Genomic DNA, 8,736 nt, shown 5'->3' with positions numbered 1-8,736 from the left:
GCAAATACGAGTTGCTGCAAGGGGTTTGTCCCGTTTGCCTCAGGGGGTGCGGGCAACAGCCCTGCAATTTCAGAGCAGTTAACAAGGTGGATTGCTCAGTAAAGAAACAACATTAAGATATCTATATTTATGTATTTTCAAACCTATTCCTTCTCTGTTGTTCAACTGTGGACAAGTAACTATCTCTAAACTGGGAGTTGGGAGCTCGAATCCAAGACCCAACTGCGGGCCTTGGTTTGCTCACCCGTCAGAAGGCAGAGAGTGGGGCACAGCCAGCGTGACTGTGCGGGGCGGGCCCGGGACTAGGAACAACAGCACCCCAGTCATTGTCACTCCAGCCTTTCTCCCACCCCACATGGCCCTTGGGGGATGTGCCCAGCTCTCTGGGGTCCCTTCTGCTGCTGGCTCTCAGTGAGTCTGTGGTACTTGATCCAGAGTGGACAAGAAGGCATTGTCATTTTGGTCAGAATAAACGGTCACTTCACTGGGTGTTTGTTTTGTTCTCATGGTAGCCGGGTGGCTTAAGAAGCTGTGCCGTAGTGCAGGCTCTGGGGCTTGCCCGTGGTGCTCCTGACATACGAAGCCCAGATGTTCCGCAGGTTCTTGGGGAGCACTGACTCCAGGAAACCGACAGCTAGGTGGGTGTTGTACACAAGCTCATCGTCTGTCATCTTCATGTGGCCAGCAGCCACCGCCAGAACGGCACCTTGCTCCTCTGGACCTTGGCGGTGGACTTCATTTCATCGGGCCTGACCACCGCCTTCTCACTGTGGGCCAGCAAGAGGGGAACTTGCCAGCCTTATCCAGGCCTGGGCCCAGGATGTGTGGGATCTGCATGATTAGAGACTCTGGCGTCATACTTCTTGGCCAGCTTCTTCTTCTTGGTGAGTTCCTCCAGCGCCTCAGTGTGGGGGACATCCACAGCCTTGGCCTCATCACAGTGCTGCTGGTCCCCCAGAACCCACGGAGAACTTGGGGTGGGGAGTAGACTTAAGCCTGACAGTGCCCGAGAAGTGTTTGTCCTTCCGAGGGTCCTAATTCTTCAAGTTGATCTGCAGCTCCACTGTCTCAAATCTTCCAGCGCCTGCGCTGGTTCCCGTGCAGGACTTCTCGCTCCGCCTCGGAGCGGGTGTCTCGAGAGACCTGGCTGCTCACCATTCCTCCGGCCGCGAAACAACGGAAAAGAGCAACCACTTCGTTTGTCTAATTCCAGATTACCTTGCCAAGAGAGGGCAGATGGATGGAGAGAAGGTATGGTTTTGGTACCGCAGTGACCAGGGCAGACTGCATTACTTCTCTCAGCCCAACTCCATCCTCTGCGTTTTGGATAAAACCACCCACTGCACACCATTCTTGAAGGACTGACTGTGATGACATTCACTAAAGTGACAACACAAAGCCCGATCTTTACTATGTGTTCAGTATATGTTTTGAAGGATGATTGTTTCTGTGGTCATCAGGAGCCCAATATGACAGCCTGTTTAGATAATAGCACATCCACCTACATGCATCACAGAGAGCGTTGGCTTCCCCGAACCACACGGAATGGTCCCAGTCTCACTCCCTGCCTTTTATTGTCGCTTTGTACTCCTTGGTGCTGAAGGTCTTTCAGGCTCAAAGATATCCTGGACTTCGTGGGGTGGGTGAAAATTTGCTTGTGTAACTCAGCAACAAGGAAAGAGAATGGAATATTGTTGGGAGAGCCCATGGGGAAACTGTGTAGAACTTTGGTCTGCCACCCCCTAGAAATAGTTCAGTGTTTCTTCACTAGATCAAATGCAAAGTAAAGTTTTATTTGTCCTGCTGGTGTGGCTCAGTGGATTGAGCGTCATCTCATGGACTGAAAGGTCCTGGTTGGATTCCGGGTCAGGGCACATGCCCAGGTTGCAGGCTTGATCCCCATTAGGGGGCGTGCAGGAGGCAGCCAATCAATGTTTCGCTCTCACATCAATGTTTCTATCTCTTTCTCCCTTCTTCTCTCTCTAAAAATATCAATAAAAATTATTTTTTTTTAAAAAAGTTATTAAATGGACCAGAAAAAGGTCCTCGTTTTTGTGCTGAACTCATGACATTTACCTGCAGATTTGGATAAAAAGGAAGCCATCTCCTCAGCTGCTAACTGGGCTAGTACTGGAAGGACAGTGAGCAGCAGCCTTTGACATTTAGAGAACTATACCAGATGCCTTTAGTGCATTAAATCAGATTTTTATTTATATTTACATATGTAAATATCCTTTTTTTTCCTTCTAATTTTGTCTTTTGTGTCTATATAGTTGCATTGTGCTCTGAACACAATCGCTGTGATTAGCAATATTTATTTACAATTAGGAAATATTTATTCTGCTGTGATTTCATTTCCCCACTATTTTAGATGCAGTGAAGTCAGAAGCTCTAATGATGAAGAAGGCCCAGGAAGAGGACTGAACCCAACAGCTTATGCTCATTTGAATAAGACTATGCTTTCTACTTTTCCAAGACTTCCTCCAAAGGGCAGCTTCCCGTTTGCGAGGGTTTGTATCCCCAGGTCTAGAGTTCCCTTTCTGCCTGCCATTCCTTCGCCCCGGGCGAGGAGGACCGCCGGCAGAAACTCTGACCTCTTCGGAAACCCCCCTGAGGGAGGGGCGGGCCTCCTCCTATTCTGATACAGAATTTCAAGACAAGTCATTCCCCTTGAGTGGGAACATCTTGACTTCCTGCTGCCTTCCTTGAGCATCACGTGCTAGGTCTTTATCGTCTCCAAGGATGACATGTTGTGATGAAATGGCCGCTGGGCAGCTTTGGGTGGCTTTCCCAACACTTAATGTCATCAATACGTTCTTGGAAACTGGGACTTCAAGTGAAACAACGTATAATAAAACCAACTTTACCACAGGCTACTTGATATAAACTAGAGTTAAGTTCCTACAGCATACTTCTGGTTACAAAAACATCGCCAAACCTCTAAATGAAGACCCCAAACCCTTCTAATATCAAACATTGAAGCAGAAGTGAGCTATCCAAACATTTAAGAAAGATTAATAAAATAAATAAGATTGCTCTTTTCCTGCTGATTTCAATTCAGAGTCACAGTTGGCCAGAGCCTGTCCCCACAACTCGGGGTGCAAGGTGGGACCCACCCTGATAGGACGCCCTCACTCAGACTGGGACAGTGCAGACACACCCATCCACCGCACATGCGCACCTCTGGGACTCAAGAGGACACCAAAGCACCCAGACAGAAACCCACACGGACAGTGGCCCTGACTGAGAAGTATTACTTTTTCTCGTCAATGTTTTAAAGGAACAATGTCGAACAAAACAATGTTATTCAAGGACCTGCTATATTTTGGGTAATTAAAAATAGCAGTTTCTTTTCAGGTTGAACATTGATAACCTTGCCTAATTATCACATTTCTTCTGGCCTCCAGGAACTGCGGACCTCGATGCACCATGTCCACGGGCGCCCGGGGCCGAGCGTGGCCTGCCGCCTGCGGCTTCCCCGGGCCCTCTGTGGCCTCGGAGCCCCGAGCCCGGGGCTCCCTTCGCGCTTCTTTCCTTTGGGGGAATGATGAGGTCTGTCATTTAATCAATTCGGGCTACTAGCCTGGGGTTGTTAAAAAGCAGGTGTTGATGGTGGGAGTAATTACTAAGTGCTGCATACCCCACATGATTTACAGTCTGAGATCTAAAGCAAAAAATTCATTCCCTCCCTCTCCCCAAATGTGAGTGCACCTCCGAGCCCGTCACCTGCCAGGGGTGTTCTGTGGGCGCCGTGGGATTTCTGAGAATTGGCTCCGTGCACTCCGTCCACACAAAGGCCGGCCCCGCCCTCCCCCGCATCACGCTTTATAACGCTCAGTCTGAAATGACCTTTAAAAAGCCAGATAATATTTTATTTACCTTTTTTCTCCCATTTACTGTTAAATGTTAATGAAGGTAAGAGATTCAAATTCTTGCTAATAAAACACTTTAATTGACTCAAGTGTAACCATAACTGTAAATTGGCTACTTTGTATGAAAGACCTTAGAGCTTCTTGCCTCCCCCGCCGCCCGTGTGGTTTTGGAAGTTGGCAGCTAACATTTTCGTTCTTCTGTCCAGACAGCCCGTGCTTCGTGTACAGCCCGTGGGCTCTCCCTCCAGGACGGGCAGCCAGAGCCACTTCCCATTGCCCCTCTCAACGGAGCTAACTGCCCTTCCCCCTCCCACAGCCTCTCCCTATTGAAGTCTTTCAGACAGGGCTCATTTCAAGTACCTCCTCCTCCAGGAAGCCCTGTGGGATCCCTACTTGCCTCGCATCTGCCTCCAAAAGGCTGCAGCATGTAGGGACACTTTTTGTGATCCTTCTCACTCTGCCTTGTTATAGAGATGGCTGCAGTGGTGTTATCAACACCTTAGGCGTGGTCGGTGCTCCATAAGCATCTATTAAATCGAATTAACTGATTTGAATGAGAACAAAAAAGATTTCGCGGGCCTCTGCTATACCATTTCTCCAGGGTATTCTTAAAAACATTTATTAAATGATTCCTTATCTGGATTGCTTAGGCAAGGCCACTCACCATGTAATAACTTTCTGCTTTAGAGAAAGAGTTTCAAAAAAGAAAAAGGTGGCATCATCTACACTCCTATAGTACAAAAATGGAGGGAGAGAGGGCCTCTGCATGGTCTTACTCCTGGTGAGGTGTGTGGTGGGGGAAGTGACCGAGCAGGGGGCGGAGGCTGCAGGCTTAGTCACTCCTGTGTTCAGCAGAGCCATGATGGCCAAGGGCCTCCCAGCGTGTCATCTGGACTGTAACTGGGTGGGTCTACGATCCTTTCCCAGCTCCGAGAGCTGCTGGTTTCAGATGGCAAGTGGGCCAGCTCCACCTGAATACGGCCTGTCCTTGCCTTCCAGTTTGTGTAGGTCCCTTTCCAATCACTTAAGTCATGGGTTCCCACTAGGTCCCTCTGCATATGTCAGTCCTAGAGCTAAACAGAGATGCTCTGCTGCTGAGGGTAAATGATGTCCTTTGTTTCTCCATTCATAGAAAGAGAAAAATGAATGATAGTTATTTCCTCAATTTAGGTTTTCCTCCCATAAACTCTGCTTATTCTATCCGCACCTACCTCCACTTAATTATCTATGATTGTGTCGCTCAACCCCGGCTCACCAGGGCGAACATTAACCATTGGACGCCCCTCAGAACATGAACAACCATCATTGCTCAGGCTCCACCCCTGACGAATTAAAAGAGAAATTCTGGGGGTGGGGCCTGGGCAACTGTAGAGTTGTAAAAGTTCCCCAGGTGATTCTAATGTATACCCAGGGCTGAGAACCACAGATCAACAGAGCTCTCATCTAAAGAGCAGACCAGTGGAGAGCAAATGTGTAAGTATATTAATGGGAAGTTTTGGAAATAGATAATCTGGCTTCATTTCATAGTTTAAGAACAATATGTGCTCGTGGCTCTGCGTTTACGTAGGAAACATGGAACGGTCCTATTTGCGGCTTGTTGTTTGACGGCTGTTTTCTTTCGGGCTCCGTTGTTTCACGGTGGGCTCTCGTGTTTTGCCTGCTGAAACTGCTGGACTTGAGCTCACGTGTCCACTGGGCGTGCCCGTGAAGCTTTGTGACCAGAGGCTCAGGTTAGCAAGGCCTGGTCACTTGTTTCCGTGGCTGTCGCTGTGGATGTGTTTGCTTTCATAGCCTGTTTATCAGTGTGGCCACAAGAGGGACAAGGAGAAAGTGTTAATGGCTTAACAAACACTTCCCCACTCCTGGGGAAAGTGGTAAACATCCTCCCTCCAAGGTGGGAGAGAGACATCATCTTTATCCGGGACAAACAAACCACAGTCACTAGGATCTTTGTCACAAACGACTGTGCAGAAGATATTTGTATCTACAAAGAAATTCAGAAGTCTGAGTAGGCCCCACGGTAGAACATCAACCCCACTGTAAGACTCCTGCTGAAATCACCTGCTCTGCTCAGCCACGGGGCTGACCCCGAGCGCTGTCCCCCGTTCCTGTGTGGCGCTTTGGGTAAGTTCAGGAGAGATATGAAAAGCAATTTGCTTATCGGAATAAATCGAAAGCGTTGGAGGGAAGCACTAACTAACTTTATGAGGAATTCAAGGAAAACCTTATGGCCCAGTCACACTTTTTCATATTTATAGGGAAATTGCGATAGTTCTCAGTTAAGAACCTTAATTAATATCCAGACATGTTGCACCTTTCAAGAAATAAATAAGTATTTGTACCCCCACAGCTAAGTGGTTATGAGTCCAATTCCTCGGGCCTGGCACTCAGCCCTTCCTTGCTCCAATGATGAGAAAGAGCCTCAGTCAGGCCTGATCATCCAGAAATGTCTTCGGCCTCTTCTGTAATATGCCCATGCACTCGGCTAACCCAGGGCTCAAAGCCTGTCTTTCCATCTTTCATGAGCATGGAGACGTTTGCATGGGTTTCGTTGCAGAATCCTGGGAGTGAGAGACATGAAGTGGGGAGACGGCGGCAGGTGGTCTCAGCACAGTTATTCTCGTTCCTGTGCTGCCCCTGCGTCACCTCACAAGGCCTGATGCCCTGCCAGAGAGAACCCCCCTCGGGAGGCAAGGACACCGGGCCCGGGAAGGCTGTGGTGTGGTTTTATCTGCCTTGAACCTTCCCCTGACTACCTGGAGCTGAAACATGACAGGAGCAACCCTATAAAATGAGCTTCATGGGAGGAGACAGGAATAAATGTCAAGAAGACAGCCCCCCCTTCTCGATCTGTGCGAATATACTTCCGCTTTAGGCGTTTCCAGCCCACTAGACGAGATGCTCTGTGGCTCTTGTTGGCTAAATAAACAGACTAAACTCTTGAGGCCAAACCTGTCCACTACAAATTGTGAGACGTGGACTCTTCAAAAGCTCGTGTTACACGAGGGTATTGGAGCGTCCTGAGTTAAACAAATGGATCGTGCCCTTCACCACCCTCTTGTCTACACAGCACTCGGGGCCTGAAACTAGTGTTCACTGTGGGCAGAACCCAAACCGGGCACCATGCAGGAGTGAGCGTCTGGCCAGGGAAACCTGTTACAGGCTGGTTAGCTTTGAGCCACAATATAACTGAGGTTAATACTTCCTCCACTTTAGGAACATGAGGTTCTTTTCTAAAGGTTTTTGCCTTCAAATATGGAAACTAGGCCCTTTGTGATGAGAGTGCTTTTTTTCTGGTATAAAGATTGAATTAGTAAACATCTGTTTATGAAAAAGTCGCAATTCTCAACATTATGGCCTGATCTTCTAAACCAATACATTAGTGGATCTTTAGTGCACATGGAAATCTTTTGCATTTGAATATAAAAATCCATTGAGGGAAGGAGAAGGGAGAGAAAGAAATGGGTAAATAAATACAAAAACTCTTAAGAGCTTCTGGGCTGGTTTCAAGAATGCCCCACAAAACAGGTTTTCATGGTTGTATGGGGGTGATGTGATCCTATTCAAGTTTCTTTCCTTTCTTTAGAATTTCTGAAGAAGCTGTTGCAAATGGCTTTGGGGGCTGCTCCTAAAATAGATTTTAGAGATGAAAAAATGAGAGAATGCATAGACAATCTGAGACAAATGATCAGCTCTGATACTGACACTGAGATTGTAAGAGGACCGCTGGGCCTTGCAAGAAATGAATATTCAGGACGCCCCTGCTGGGTGCCTTTCCTATTGGAACCAACTACTGTTTGGGCCATGATTCACTTGTTACCAAATTAAACACTCTTTGCACACAGTAGAGTAACTTTACGAAGTCGGATTTTGAAGTGCAAACATCTTTTCTGCTCTGGCCGCGGAGCCTGTCACAATCTTCATCGGGAACTGAATTAAGTTTAAAATATCATCAGAGGGTGTTGATCTCTCTTGGGCCTGGAGCTGTCCTCTGTACATCCGGCATTTTTCTGTTGACACTGTGTATCACTTAGCAACGGGCCTGAAAGGCCCTATATGCATTGATTGCACCACATTGTCTTTAAGGGGTGGAAGTGTTAACTGAATAACCCCCCCGGGTGACCAGACGGTCATTCCTCTCTTGTTGATAATCTGTTTACATCAAAATATTGTTTATTCCATTTTCTCGTCTCCTGATTTTTTTACCTCTCTGGCTGAAGGAATACAGTGAGCTCCCTACGTGGTAGAGAACCCAAATCTACGTGCCTAACACGGAGTGAGGAGAGCAGTTTTGCCTCTAGTTATCCTGATAAAGCATTAAATGCATTTGACAGCTAACTGCAGACGCTAATGCCAACTTTCTTCTATAGTTCTCAGAGGATGGAGAAGTTACAAGCCTGCAATTGCCCCATAAAGAGAAAATATTCCCTTTGGTCTGTGAATAGTTTTGAAAATAAACGACAGGATATGTTATATGGCTGTGAAGATGTTAAGGCTTTAAAATGGATGGCGGGCTCTGACATCATCTGAATGAAAAGGAAATATGGCCTAACCAAGGGGTGTTTGCAGAATGAATGAAATTTCAAAGTAGAGGTTCTTGCTGGAGAGGCGAGGGTAGCACGCATTTCTGCATCAATAGCCACGGCTGGAGCAATACACTGGGCGGATGGGTCAAACAGGCAGTTAACTCAGACCTCTCCCTCTTACAATGATCTGTTTCAGAGACCTTCCACCGAGGCAGCTTTTCACAACCGGCTCAGACAATGAGGGCATTTCAGCCTGAGGATTTTACACGGACAGCAAACACCAGATTGGTGCCCACCTTCATCCAAATATGTAGCAGAGGCCAAATAGGCATGTTGTG

At 47.5% G+C, this 8,736-nt stretch overlaps 1 pseudogene; it reads right to left on the bottom strand.

The window, feature by feature from the left end:
* Positions 1–521: 521 nt before the first annotated feature.
* On the bottom strand, positions 522–1,158 carry LOC118623193 (annotated as a pseudogene).
* Positions 1,159–8,736: the final 7,578 nt, after the last annotated feature.

This window comes from Molossus molossus, unplaced genomic scaffold (genome assembly GCF_014108415.1).
Source record: "Molossus molossus isolate mMolMol1 unplaced genomic scaffold, mMolMol1.p scaffold_m16_p_1, whole genome shotgun sequence".
Lineage (NCBI taxonomy): Eukaryota > Metazoa > Chordata > Mammalia > Chiroptera > Molossidae > Molossus > Molossus molossus.
Note: the sequence above shows the minus strand (reverse complement) of the source record. Positions and strands in the feature narration are given on the sequence as shown.